Source organism: Oncorhynchus mykiss, chromosome 25, assembly GCF_013265735.2.
Source record: "Oncorhynchus mykiss isolate Arlee chromosome 25, USDA_OmykA_1.1, whole genome shotgun sequence".
Taxonomy (NCBI): Eukaryota; Metazoa; Chordata; class Actinopteri; order Salmoniformes; family Salmonidae; genus Oncorhynchus; species Oncorhynchus mykiss.
In genome coordinates, this window is record NC_048589.1 from 12,986,759 (window position 1) to 13,001,017 (window position 14,259).

Here is a 14,259-nt window from a genome sequence, read left to right on the forward strand (position 1 = left end):
TTCTACAAATATGGAGAACAGAAAACGCTGTCTCTCTCCTCCATACACGTACAAACGTGCCCACGTGCATGCACGCACAAGCGCACAAACTTTCATTCTGTTCAGGTGTTCAGTTAGACGGGGGACATACCACAGTAATGACATACCTCAAATGTGTTTTTATTACCTCTTCGCCACTAGCTTCAACAGAGAATCCTGGATTCAACACCTCTGCAAGACAAACCTGACATATATCCCGTGATTTTCCTAATAGGATACACATGTAGTCTCTGGACTAGTCTCTCTTGACCCACATTCATAGCTCAGACGGTCATGGCGATTTGAGATTACTAGCCTACAGCACAAACAGCATTATCTTGTTGTGCTGATACCTAGGAAAGGACAACGATGACATTAGTTAAGGGCTCTAGCGCGCTACAGACAACAATGATTGAGCGTTAATTGTAAAAAAAAAATAAAAAAATGTAAAGCACATTGGAAATCATATGATGTGACAATAAAAGCATTGAAAATAAATATTTTATGTGCAGGAAGTCTAAGGTAGCGTCACTCAGTATGGTTCCACATTGATTCAAAATGGTTCAATGCGGAGGCATTTTTCATTGTGCTCATCTCAACACTGGAGCACTTAAAGCTCCTGCAGCCCTACAGACAGCTGAGGCTGCAGTCTGTCTATTTGAGCCCAGGAGTGTGTGGTGTGTGTGGACTCATCATGCTTGGAGGGGTTTCTTTCTGCTGAGTCACGGTGTTTTAATGTGCAGAGCCTGGAGCCAGGGGTCTGCTGCAGAGGAACAGACTCCAGGGGGGGAATCTTCTCAGAATTCTAAATCATCTACTATTTGCCCTCAGGTTACCTTTATGACTAGGGGAGAAAAGGCTCACAGTAGCATCATAATATTCCCTTTCTTTGTAGCTCGATAAATAAACGGCGATGCTTGCAAACACTGTTAATAAGACACTTTGGTGTCCCTCTCCTCATAATATTTTAGTTATTACAGAATATACATTTCGACATTGATATTTTCCCCCATGTCAAAATACTGTATTTTTCAGAGCAGTGTTGACTAGTACTATTACAGTAATACGCGTGATGCCATTAATTGGTCTTGATTGAACAGATTGATTGCCCTAGTCCATAGATTATTTCATTCGTAGTCTCTGTGAGCTAAGCAGGCCAGCAGTAGAACAGAACCATCTTCTCTTTTTAACGGTTTGAATAATGTAGAGGACAAAACAACAAGGAGGACAAAAACAAGGTGGACAAAAACAGACAAAGAGCTTGTTCCCTTTCCATGGCCTAATCTTCCACACCTTCCATATCTCTCTGCTCATCTACAGGACAACCACAACCTTCCCGCGTTATCTTTAATACACCGATATATCTATGGAAATGAGCCATAACTTCAAACCAGTGTCAATACCCTTACAATACCTTGCGAATTAGACTAGCAACCACATGACATACCTTTGTAAATTAGACGAGCTATCGTTCTTATGTTTGACACTTGATCTTCAAAGTCCAATTCATTAACTCACCAATAACAACAGATGAATAAAAAAAAAAACAGTCTGTTTCTGTAAACAAGCCGTTGCAGGTCGTTTCATCATGTTGTCTGTTGTGTGTGGATGACATATTTCGACATCATATTTGTCTGCCAGACAGACAGCTTCTAGACAGACAAGCAGCTAACTGTATAATCATTACTCCAGGCTTCTGGGAGTCCAACTGTTAATGCTTGACGAGAGCCAGGGGAGGAGAGCATATCCCCCTGCTCACCCCTCCTTCTCATCCCTTCTCGTTCCACTCTCAGCATGTCACAGTTCTGGGATCATATTGGAAATAATTGAGCTTTGACTGGTTCAGACTGAGGGTAGAGCTAGTTGGGTGAAATAAACAGGACGTGAATTGAGGTTGGCGGGGTATACACAGGATAGAAAGTGCTGTAGGACTGTTTTGCCTTGATTTGCCCGTAGGTGACTACATTGTGATAGGCTACAGTGTACACAGAGGTTGCGTAGGCAAAATCAGACATCAACTCAGAGATAAATATCAGTTGTCATTTTAGAGTACAACAGACTAACAAAGAGGAAGAGAATTCGTCTTTCAGAATGAAATAATCAGCTGGTGATACAACACTATTATTATGAGCAACGACGCAGTGAGGAACTGTGTGTGTGTGTATGTGCATGTGCGTGCGTGTGTGTGACATTATAAAGGCAATGAACAAACACATTAACAAAGGGCACTGTGGGAGGGTCTCCCTAAGTCTCCTTTGTAGATGACTTTATGAAGCTGTACAGTATCAGTGACAACAATTAATAATTAAATATTGAACAGCTCCTCTGGGTCTCACTGTCTCTGCCGTCTGTTCAAATGAACAAGCTCAGCACTAGATAGCACAGCTGTGATAGGCACTTACCTAACTTCATTGTTGAAGTATAAAAACATTAGCTACCAAACCCGTTCACAGTGTTGGTTAACTCCTGAGCTTCCTCGGGTGTCCACCGAATTAGGTAAATCCTCTTTTAGTTTTAAGGCACCTCACTGCTGGAACGATTTACAAAACTCATTACAATTGGATGTTCTGGTGCCACTAGGGCAAACTAAAGTATTGATTGAGGTCCTAGTAGCTGAGAAATGTCATTGTTTTTCTTATAAAATTGTACATTGTATTGATCGCTGTTTTGTTTCATATCGTATTTAGGATTTTTACGTTACTGTGATCAGGGCACCGTTGTGAATGATACTCGGATCTCAATGGGTTTGCCTCAGAAGCTCAACTCAAAGGAATGCCACATCGATCCACATCATCTTCCATAGTTAGGGTTGCAAAGGGAGGATTATATTACTGCGAACTTTCTATGTTTACCAGTAAACTACTAGAATTTTGGTAACTTTCAATGATTTTATGTTTTTTATTTATTTATTAAATAAAGATATTTATCTTTATTTAATCAGGTAGGCCAGTTGAGAACAAGTTCTCATTTACAACTGCGACCTGGCCAAGATAAAGCAAAGCAGTGCGACAAAAAACAACAACACAGAGTTACACATAGGATAAACAAAAGTACAGTCAATAAAACATTAGAAAGATCTATATACAGTGTGTGCAAATGGAGTAAGGAGGTAAGGCAATAAATAGGTCATAGTAGCAAAGTACTTACAATTTAGCAAATTAACACTGGAGTGAAAGATGTGCGGATGAGGATGTGCAAGTAGAAATACTGGTGTGCAAAAGAGCAAAAAGGTAAATAAAAACAATATGGGGATGAGGTAGGTAGTTGGATGGGCTATTTGCAGATGGGCTATGTACAGTACAGCTGCAGAGATCGGTAAGCTGCTCAGATAGCCGATGCTTAAAGTTAGTGAGGGAGATATAAGTCTCCAACTTCAGCGATTTTTGCAATTCATTCCAGTCATTGGCAGCAGAGAACTGGAAGGAAAGGCGGCCAAATGGGGTGTTGGCTTTGGGGACGACCAGTGAGATATACAGTGCCTTGCGAAAGTATTCGGCCCCCTTGAACTTTGCGACCTTTTGCCACATTTCAGCCTTCAAACATAAAGATATAAAACTGTATTTTTTTGTGAAGAATCAACAACAAGTGGGACACAATCATGAAGTGGAACGACATTTATTGGATATTTAAAACTTTTTTAACAAATCAAAAACTGAAAAATTGGGCGTGCAAAATTATTCAGCCCCCTTAAGTTAATACTTTGTAGCGCCACCTTTTGCTGCGATTACAGCTGTAAGTCGCTTGGGGTATGTCTCTATCAGCTTTGCACATCGAGAGACTGACATTTTTTCCCATTCCTCCTTGCAAAACAGCTCGAGCTCAGTGAGGTTGGATGGAGAGCATTTGTGAACAGCAGTTTTCAGTTCTTTCCACAGATTCTTGATTGGATTCAGGTCTGGACTTTGACATGGCCATTCTAACACCTGGATATGTTTATTTTTGAACCATTCCATTGTAGATTTTGCTTTATGTTTTGGATCATTGTCTTGTTGGAAGACAAATCTCCGTCCCAGTCTCAGGTCTTTTGCAGACTCCATCAGGTTTTCTTCCAGAATGGTCCTGTATTTGGCTCCATCCATCTTCCCATCAATTTTAACCATCTTCCCTGTCCCTGCTGAAGAAAAGCAGGCCCAAACCATGATGCTGCCACCACCATGTTTGACAGTGGGGATGGTGTGTTCAGCTGTGTTGCTTTTACGCCAAACATAACGTTTTGCATTGTTGCCAAAAAGTTCAATTTTGGTTTCATCTGACCAGAGCACCTTCTTCCACATGTTTGGTGTGTCTCCCAGGTGGCTTGTGGCAAACTTTAAACAACACTTTTTATGGATATCTTTAAGAAATGGCTTTCTTCTTGCCACTCTTCCATAAAGGCCAGATTTGTGCAATATACGACTGATTGTTGTCCTATGGACAGAGTCTCCCACCTCAGCTGTAGATCTCTGCAGTTCATCCAGAGTGATCATGGGCCTCTTGGCTGCATCTCTGATCAGTCTTCTCCTTGTATGAGCTGAAAGTTTAGAGGGACGGCCAGGTCTTGGTAGATTTGCAGTGGTCTGATACTCCTTCCATTTCAATATTATCGCTTGCACAGTGCCTCTTGGGATGTTTAAAGCTTGGGAAATCTTTTTGTATCCAAATCCGGCTTTAAACTTCTTCACAACAGTCTCTCGGACCTGCCTGGTGTGTTCCTTGTTCTTCATGATGCTCTCTGCGCTTTTAACGGACCTCTGAGACTATCACAGTGCAGGTGCATCTATACGGAGACTTGATTACACACAGGTGGATTGTATTTATCATCATTAGTCATTTAGGTCAACATTGGATCATTCAGAGATCCTCACTGAACTTCTGGAGAGAGTTTGCTGCACTGAAAGTAAAGGGGCTGAATAATTTTGCACGCCCAATTTTTCAGTTTTTGATTTGTTAAAAAAGTTTGAAATATCCAATAAATGTCGTTCCACTTCATGATTGTGTCCCACTTGTTGTTGATTCTTCACAAAAAATACAGTTTTATATCTTTATGTTTGAAGCCTGAAATGTGGCAAAAGGTCGCAAAGTTCAAGGGGGCCGAATACTTTCGCAAGGCACTGTATCTGCTGGAGCGTGTGCTATGGTGTTATGTTGTTATGGTGACCCGTGATCTGAGATAAGGCGGAGCTTTACCTAGCAAAGACTTAGAGATGACCTGAAGTCAGTGGGTCTGGCGACAAATATGTAGCGAGGGCCAGTCAACGAGAGCACACAGGTCGCAGTGGTGGGGAGTATATGGGGCTTTGGTGTCAAAACGGATGGCACTGTGATAGACTGCATCCAGTTTGCTGAGTAGAGTGTTGGAGACTATTTTGTAAATGACATCGCCGAAGTCGAGGATTGGTAGGATAGTCCGTTTTACGAAGGTATGTTTGGCAGCGTGAGTGGAGGAGGCTTTGTTATGAAATAGGACGTCGATTCTAGATGTAATTTTGGATTGGAGATGCTTAATATTAGCCTGGGAGGAGAGTTTACAGTCTAACCAGATACCTAGATATTTGAGGTTGTCCAAATATTCTAAGTCAGAACTGTCCAGAGTAGTGATGCTAGTCGGGCGGGCATGTGCAGGCAGCGATCGAGCAGTTGGAGGCCACGGAAGGAGTGTTGTATGGCATTGAAGCTTGTTTGGAGGTTTGTTAACACAGTATCCAAAGAAGGGCCAGATGTATACATAATGGTGTCGTCTGAATAGAGGTGGATCAAGGAATCACCAGCAGCAAGAGTGACATCATTGATATATACAGAGAAAAGTGTCGGCCCGATAATTGAACCCTATGGTACCCCCATAGAGACTGACAGAGGTCCATACAACATGCCCTCCGATTTAACACACTGAACTCTATCTGAGAAGTAGTTGGTGAACCAGGCGAGGCAGTCATTTGAGAAAGGCTGTTGAGTTGCGCAGCAACTCACTGCCTTCCTGAAGACAATGTATTCGAAATGCTTCAGTCTGGTTTTAGACCCCATCATAGCACTGAGACTGCACTTGTGAAGGTGGTAAATGACCTTTTAATGGCATCGGACCGAGGCTCTGCATCTGTCCTCGTGCTCCTAGACCTTAGTGCTGCTTTTGATACCATCGATCACCCCATTCTTTTGGAGAGATTGGAAACCCAAATTGGTCTACACGGACAAGTTCTGGCCTGGTTTAGATCTTATCTGTCGGAAAGATATCAGTTTGTCTCTGTGAATGGTTTGTCCTCTGACAAATCAACTGTAAATTTCGGTGTTCCTCAAGGTTCCGTTTTAGGACCACTATTGTTTTCACTATATATTTGACCTCTTGGGGATGTCATTCGAAAACATAATGTTAACTTTCACTGCTATGCGGATGACACACAGCTGTACATTTCAATGAAACATGGTGAAGCCCCAAAATTGCCCTTGCTAGAAGCATGTGTTTCAGACATAAGGAAGTGGATGGCTGCAAACTTTCTACTTTTAAACTCGGACAAAACAGAGATGCTTGTTCTAGGTCCCAAGAAACAAAGAGATCTTCTGTTGAATCTGACAATTAATCTTAATGGTTGTACAGTCGTCTCAAATAAAACTGTGAAGGACCTCGGCGTTCCTCTGGACCCTGATCTCTCTTTTGAAGAACATATCAAGACAATTTCAAGGACAGCTTTTTTCCATCTACGTAACATTGCAAAAATCAGAAACGTTCTGTCCAAAAATGATGCAGAAAAATTAATCCATGCTTTTGTCACTTCTAGGTTAGACTTCTGCAATGCTCTACTTTCCGGCTACCCGGATAAAGCACTAAATAAACTTCAGTTAGTGCTAAATATGGCTGCTAGAATCCTGACTAGAACCAAAACATTTGTATCATATTACTCCAGTGCTAGCCTCCCTACACTGGCTTCCTGTCAAAGCAAGGGCTGATTTCAAGATTTTACTGCTAACCTACAAAGCATTACATGGGCTTGCTCCTACCTATCTCTCTGATTTGGTCCTGCTGTACATACCTACACGTACGCTACGGTCACAAGACGCAGGCCTCCTAATTGTCCCTAGAATTTCTAAGCAAACAGCTGGAGGCAGGGCTTTCTCGTATAGAGCTCCATTTCTATGGAACGGTCTGCCTACCCATGTCAGAGACGCAAACTCGGTCTCAACCTTTAAGTCTTTACTGAAGACTCATCTCTTCAGTGGGTCATATGATTGAGTGTAGTCTGGCCCAGGAGTGGGAAGGTGAACGGAAAGGCTCTGGAGCAACGAACCGCCCTTGCTGTCTCTGCCTGGCCGGTTCCCCTCTTTCCACTGGGATTCTCTGCCTCTAACCCTATTACAGGGGCTGAGTCACTGGCTTACTGGGGCTCTCTCATACCGTCCCTGGAAGGGGTGCGTCACCTGAGTGGGTTGATTCACTGATGTGGTCATCCTGTCTGGGTTGGCGCCCCCCTTGGGTTGTGCCGTGGCGGAGATCTTTGTGGGCTATACTCAGCCTTGTCTCTGGATGGTAAGTTGGTGGTTGAAGATATCCCTCTAGTGGTGTGGGGGCTGTGCTTTGGCAAAGTGGGTGGGGTTATATCCTTCCTGTTTGGCCCTGTCCGGGGGTGTCCTCGGATGGGGCCACAGTGTCTCCTGACCCCTCCTGTCTCAGCCTCCAGTATTTAAGCTGCAGTAGTTTATGTGTCGGGGGGCTAGGGTCAGTTTGTTATATCTGGAGTACTTCTCCTGTCCTATTCGGTGTCCTGTGTGAATTTAAGTGTGCTCTCTCTAAGTCTTTCTTTCTCTCTTTCTTTCTCTCTCTCTGAGGACCTGAGCCCTAGGACCATGCCCCAGGACTACCTGACATGATGACTCCTTGCTGTCCCCAGTCCACCTGGCCGTGCTGCTGCTCCAGTTTCAACTGTTCTGCCTTATTATTATTCGACCATGCTGGTCATTTATGAACATTTAAACATCTTGGCCATGTTCTGTTATAATCTCCACCCGGCACAGCCAGAAGAGGACTGGCCACCCCACATAGCCTGGTTCCTTTCTAGGTTTCTTCCTAGGTTTTGGCCTTTCTAGGGAGTTTTTCCTAGCCACCGTGCTTCTACACCTGCATTGCTTGCTGTTTGGGGTTTTAGGCTGGGTTTCTGTACAGCACTTTGAGATATCAGCTGATGTACGAAGGGCTATATAAATTAATTTGATTTGATTTGATTTGAGTCTGCCGATAAGAATACGGTGATTGACAGAGTCAAAAGCCTTGGCCAGGTCGATGAAGACGGCTGCACAGTACTGTTTTTTATCGATGGAGGTTATGATATCATTTAGTACCTTGAGCGTTTCTGATGTGCACAGCGAAGAAGGTACGGTAGGATTCGAAATGGTCAGTGATCTGTTTGTTAACTTAGCTTTCGAAGACTTTAGAAAGGCAGGGTAGGATAGATAGGTATGTAACAGTTTGGGTCTAGAGTGTCACCCCCTTTGAAGAGGGGGATGACCGTGGCAGCTTTCCAATCTTTAGGAATCTCAGACGATACAAAAGAGAGTAATAGGGGCTGCAACAATGGCGACGGATAATTTTAGAAAGAGAGGGTCCAGATTGTCTAGCCCAGCTGATGTCATCTATCACAAGACATTTAGTGGCCCTTTTGGGTCCTTCAGATTATCACAGGTGTCTGTTATCTCTGGCCCTCTGTGTGGCCTTATCACAATAAATTATTAAATAATTAAAAGAAATATCACAAATTTAATGACAAATGATAATGTTAAACATTATCCTAAATATGAACCATAAACTTAGTGAATACCATTGGTATTTAATCAAATCAAATTTTATTTGTCATATACAAATTAATTAGCAGATGTTAATGCAAGTGTAGCGAAATGCCTGTGCTTCTAGTTCCGACCATGCAGTAATATCTAACAAGTAATCTAACAATTTCACAATATGAGGGTTTCAGCATGAAATATCCTTTAAAAAATGTTTTACACACTTTGATTTATTTTACTATGTCAATATGTATTTGTTGTCAATGTTTTGGCATCAAAATGGTGGGAGTTGTGAAAAAAGTCAATAGTTGAAAGAGTTGCAAAATAATGCCATTGTTGATGTTTTTTTCATTAATTAGGCTATTTTCTCTTGAACCACGTGGTCTATCTACTAGAAACTTGTGGACAATATAGACACTGATATAAAAAATGAATACTATATATGAATATATATTTAAAAAGTTATTCAAGTATAAATGACCAAAGTTACGATAGATTGCCATAGATTTTCTGCTAATTAGCAAAATTAGTGAAGATTCCAGTAATTTTAGTAAATTACCGGTGGCTTTGCAACCCTACCCATAGTACCAAATCAAAAGAAGAAATAAAACACAGTTTTTACAGTGCATTTATTTTTCTAGGATAAAATGTTATTATATATTATCCCTGTTTCGACCTGGAGTTTCCACAGGGAATGCACATAAACTTTTGAGTAATTTAGTGCAATATTATAACATGGCATTTGTAGTTTAAAGTGAGGCTAGCCTATATTCAATCCATCGGCATCTATCAGAACACATCTAAGGCTGCCCCCTGAGTGAGAAGGAGGAAGAAAACAACCTTGTGATCGAAAGTAAACCAGCAGGATTATCAGCAACTAGCTGTGAATTATTTAGCACAGAGCACAGAGAGTGGGGCCCCAGTCTTCCTCTGGGCTGGCAGAGAAATATTAATTAACAAACAGTAATAATTCAGGGCTTCCCACTTGAAGGCCGATGTTGGTGGTGATGTACAGTACACTATTCACCACTGACAACTGCTATGCCCTACTTCCCTCCACCCTGTGTTCTTCCTGCCCTGATTATGTCTTATTTTCAACTCACGACAATGTGTGCGTGTATGTGTGTGGTGTGTGTGCGTTGGGAGTGTGTGTGAGAGAGAATAAGAAAAGGAAGGTGATGAAAGTGGGTTTTGCGTGAGGTTTACCTCGACCAAAACACACAAAGCCAAGCTCGACGGCAATGTGTGAAATCAATAAAACAATGTCAGACTTCTTTCGTTCCAACACATATTGGGGAAGAAAATATAACACATTTGTTTTTATAATTAGTCATCAAACGGGGCATTAGGTGAAACATCATAAGACCAAAGCAAAAGTAATTGGGCAACAGGGTCCATTACCAGGGGCCTTCCCCTGAGGGCTGCTGGGACGGAAATGCACCAGTCACATCATCATCTGCGTTTAACAAAACCTCTTTGTTCTAGAATCAGGGTTAGGAGATCTCACTTTCAGAAGGTCAGTGAAACCCATGACATACAGTATGTCATCTGAGGTCATACCTAACACTGTTTGTGCGAGTCTCAATCTTCTTTACGGCTAAGTCACCCAGGCATTGTGAAGTGAAATTAGATTTGCTGCAAACGAGCTCCCCACTGGCCCTCCAGACAGGAAAATGGCATATTCAAGGGTTACTCGAGACGCAACTGAAGGGCGAGTCGACCTGTGCACAGCCAGCCTGTTTAATAAAAGGCCTGTTTCATTTCAGATGAACTAGGTTAGAGCACACGGCATCTGAAATTCATTCATCACGGAGAAGAGAGATCCTTCATTATGAGTAGTTCATGATTTAACTACAGAATAGAGAGAAAGAACCAGCGAGAGAAAGGAAAAAGAGGGAGACTGAGTGTGTGTGTGTGTGTGTGTGTGTGTGTGTGTGTGTGTGTGTGTGTGTGCAGTAGTAGTAGTAGTGTAACTTAGAATCTACACCCCTCTAGACGCTGACATGATACATTGAACGTTGGCTCCCATCTCTGGCCATTGACTATCAATAGTCACTTTCACCTTGCTCGCTACCTCAGCGCACAGACATGCACACGCATACATTTTCTGAGGGAAAGTCATGCACAAACAATGGACCCACAATGTGGGTCACAAACTTAGTCAGCCCAAGATAGCTGGGTCTCCACTCCACAGCTGTATTCGACTTAAGGTTGCACACATTCTTTCTCCCCAAAAACAACTTCTTTGTAATGGTGGACACTCCATGAAAGGACAACAACACACTCACTAAAGAGTTATCATCCACCACAACCATGAGTCATGCAGTGCATACCTCAGAAACCTTTACAGAGCAATGGCGTAATGTCTCTCTCTAGTCCATGTCAGGGTCAGTGACTCCAGTTAAATGCACCCTAGGCCTAGTAAACCCTTTCTCTCAGTGGGCCAGAGCAGATATTCCCCATAGGTAACAGCAGAAATGCATGGTGGTGCTGGAGAAAAGCAGTATGTCCATGCTAGCCAGCCAGTCAGTGGGGAGCGCGGTCACGTCGTAGTAGCCTGGAGAGTATTTTGGGCGTGTGGTGGTAACTAAACTAAAGTGAACTAAGCGGAGGGAGCAGGAGGAGTGAATCATGACTTCCCACAGCTCAGCGCTTTGTTGGTCGGAGCCCAGCCAGCCCAGGGTGAGTCACCACCACAGCCCAGTTTAGAATGGTAACACACAGCTTAGAGCTAGCCGAGCGTCCATGTGACAGAAACGTACACTGTTGCTCTGGCCAGGAATAACCCCCAGCAGTCAGTCAGTGTGTGTAGAGAACTAACACGGCTGCCCAGCATTCATTCATGGTCAAACATGGTTAGGCTGTTGAATGGATGAGTGTGTGTATATATGTGTGTGTTCGTGTGTGTGTCTGTGTGTGTGTCTGTGTGTGTGTGGGGGGGGGTCTGAATGGCTGCTTAATGCTTGACAATAGCCATGTCAGTACAAACACACCATTCTCAGAATGTATCAGTAACCACACAAGGATTTCAGTTGAAAAATTCCGCAAACAGAGAAAACATGAAAAACATCTCAGATTCAACGGTTCCTAAAACATCAGAGTGGCTTAAATGACCAAAGTCATCCAGGAGTGATTGTAAAGGCTTTGTGTGAACCCTAAGAACTACATGTCTCCTCTGGGTCTGTATCAAGGCTGACCCCCTGCCATGTGATCTGGTAATTTGGCAGCAGCCTCAGCGCCCGCCATACCGCCTCTGACCATTAACGACTGGCTGGATCCTCAGACACAGAGGCCTGATTAGTAGAAACAGAGCGAGAAAGCTGGTGCGGGCGGCAAACCAGGAGAACTGTGGCTGATCACGTTTCACCCCAGAGCTGGGTGACGACCTCACAACAGCCGGTGTGTGTGTGTGTGTGGGAGAGAAAGATGAGCGAAAGAGAGGGGGGGGGGGGGGTGAGGAAGTGGGGGAATGTAACTTACAAATATGAAAACGTCAAACACCAAATATTTGTCATTTCCCCCCCAATTTAAAAAAAAAATGCCAACGGGTCCACTCATATCTGCAACGTCCTGTGATTAACAAGCTCAAAACAGTACAGGTCAGGAACAACAGTGACATGCTTTCACAGTTTATCACGCCTCCATAGTATAGCATTCGTTTTCAGATCAAGTGGAAATAGTCTGGGGGAGGAAATGTGGTTTGGAGCCATGACACGGAACGATACCTTAATGTCAATGTGAGGGAGGACCTAGCGAAATATCACAGCAGTGAAAGTCAGGAGGATATGAATGGCCAAAATTGTGACGGAAGTGAGAGAAGGTGTGAGACAAGACCACAGGGTGACTTTCTGTTAAATACATTCTGGTTTTGAGGTACTTTCATAGAGGAAGATGAAAAACATGGAACTTGACTCTCCGGCACCTCTGAGAGGTCAGACAAGGATGGAGATGGCCAACAGCCACCGTTTCCACTTCCTCTAAAACATACATGGAAAACACAACATCACTCAAACAACCAGCATTAATCAATAATCAATACATCCCAAAATTGTATCCTTGAAGACTAGTCGTGGCAAAATATCTCTGGGTATTTAATAATTTTGCTTATATGCAATTTATGATAACTGATATTGATGTATGGGGACAAAATCCACATGCATGTAAAAAGAGATTGACTGATAACCACGAGGGTGTGAAACCTCTCTGTTGACAAATGAGTCACAAAGAGAGGAAAAATTGTGACAACCACTTTCATGTGGGATATTTCATTCACTGGCTAACACTAACATCCTCTGCAGCTGAAAAACGAAAGCACATGTGTGGGTCGTTCCACACCTACAGTGTTTCCATAAAGGAAAATCTACCTGTTTAAAAAGCAAGATAATACAGTACACAATGACATGATCTGAATTGTTACTCAGAAAGTTTGTTATTTACAGCGCAGCAGATATTCTGTCAGATTCTGGAAATGTATTCTGTAAGGACCAAATCCTAACTCAGATATTTGTGTCAAATCATGCATTGAGGTCAACAGAACATTCAGGTTACACATGTGAACTCAAGATACACTTTAGCCCTGCAAAAGAGAAAATGTATTGATTGCTGTAATTTTATCCAGAAACTGAGTCACTGTGGCCTGGTTACTGGATGTCAGGATGCAGCTGGGAAGAGATATTATTAAGAAAAGATATTCAGTGGCATCTTGGTTTATTCGTTTATTGGGATCCCCATTAGCTTTAGCAGAAGCAGCGAATATCCCCCTGTAGAGTCATGCAATGGTAGAGCATCTAGTGCCAACACAAATGTTAGAGGCTGGGAATCCACCCAATGAGATATGGGCAATATAAACAAGTAAGAAAGAAAGGTTGTGGACCAATGTACTTCCCCAACAATGTCCAATCAAACTAACAACTCTATCTTCAACATCTCGCATCCATCTACCCTACGCGTTAAAATATGGTACGGTCCCTATGATCGCTGTCTCTACCAAAGTCATCAGACTACGCCAAAAGAAGCTGATCTCAGGGCCTCCACAGCTCCATCAGTGTTAATGGTACATGATGGGGAATATTAATACAAGCCCAAAAGACCACTGTCTCATGCCATCGCAAAATGAGCAGATTGTGCCCCTCTCACATCGCAATTAACACGACACAGCAGCCAATTAACGTGACACAGCAGCCATTTCTTCATCATTATCTGTAATACATTCACAGCTGCCTAAGATATGTCAGACATTCATAGAGAGGCATGTGTAACGGCAATCTCTATTGGGCCTCTCAAATTGGATTATCTGTCATATCGGATGTGTATGACAGTACTGCAGGGGCTTGTGAGAGTTCTAACCTGACAAAGAAACTCAAAAAAAGACAATGGGGTCTGTTGCAGTGTTGCAGTGAACATTCCAAGTAAAGGATTACAAATAATTATTGAAATGTCTATTTCAGTCATGTTGTAGAAGGATGTAGCGTTTTGAACCTAAGCTTGTTTTCGTATTGG

The 14,259-nt window shown here is 42.7% G+C and overlaps 1 protein-coding gene across 2 annotated transcripts in view; it reads right to left on the reverse strand.

The window, feature by feature from the left end:
- Positions 1–14,259, reverse strand: part of LOC110505367 (transcription regulator protein BACH2-like) — a 50,385-nt gene that overhangs the window by 20,445 nt on the left and 15,681 nt on the right. The window contains exon 1 of one of the 2 annotated variants that reach the window (XM_036962616.1): positions 11,094–11,386. The exons of the other annotated variant lie outside the window; for it this stretch is intronic. The gene's annotated coding sequence lies outside the window, so the exon portion shown is untranslated. Of the gene's footprint in view, positions 1–11,093; positions 11,387–14,259 lie in introns of those variants that run through there. 2 annotated transcript variants of the gene reach the window in all.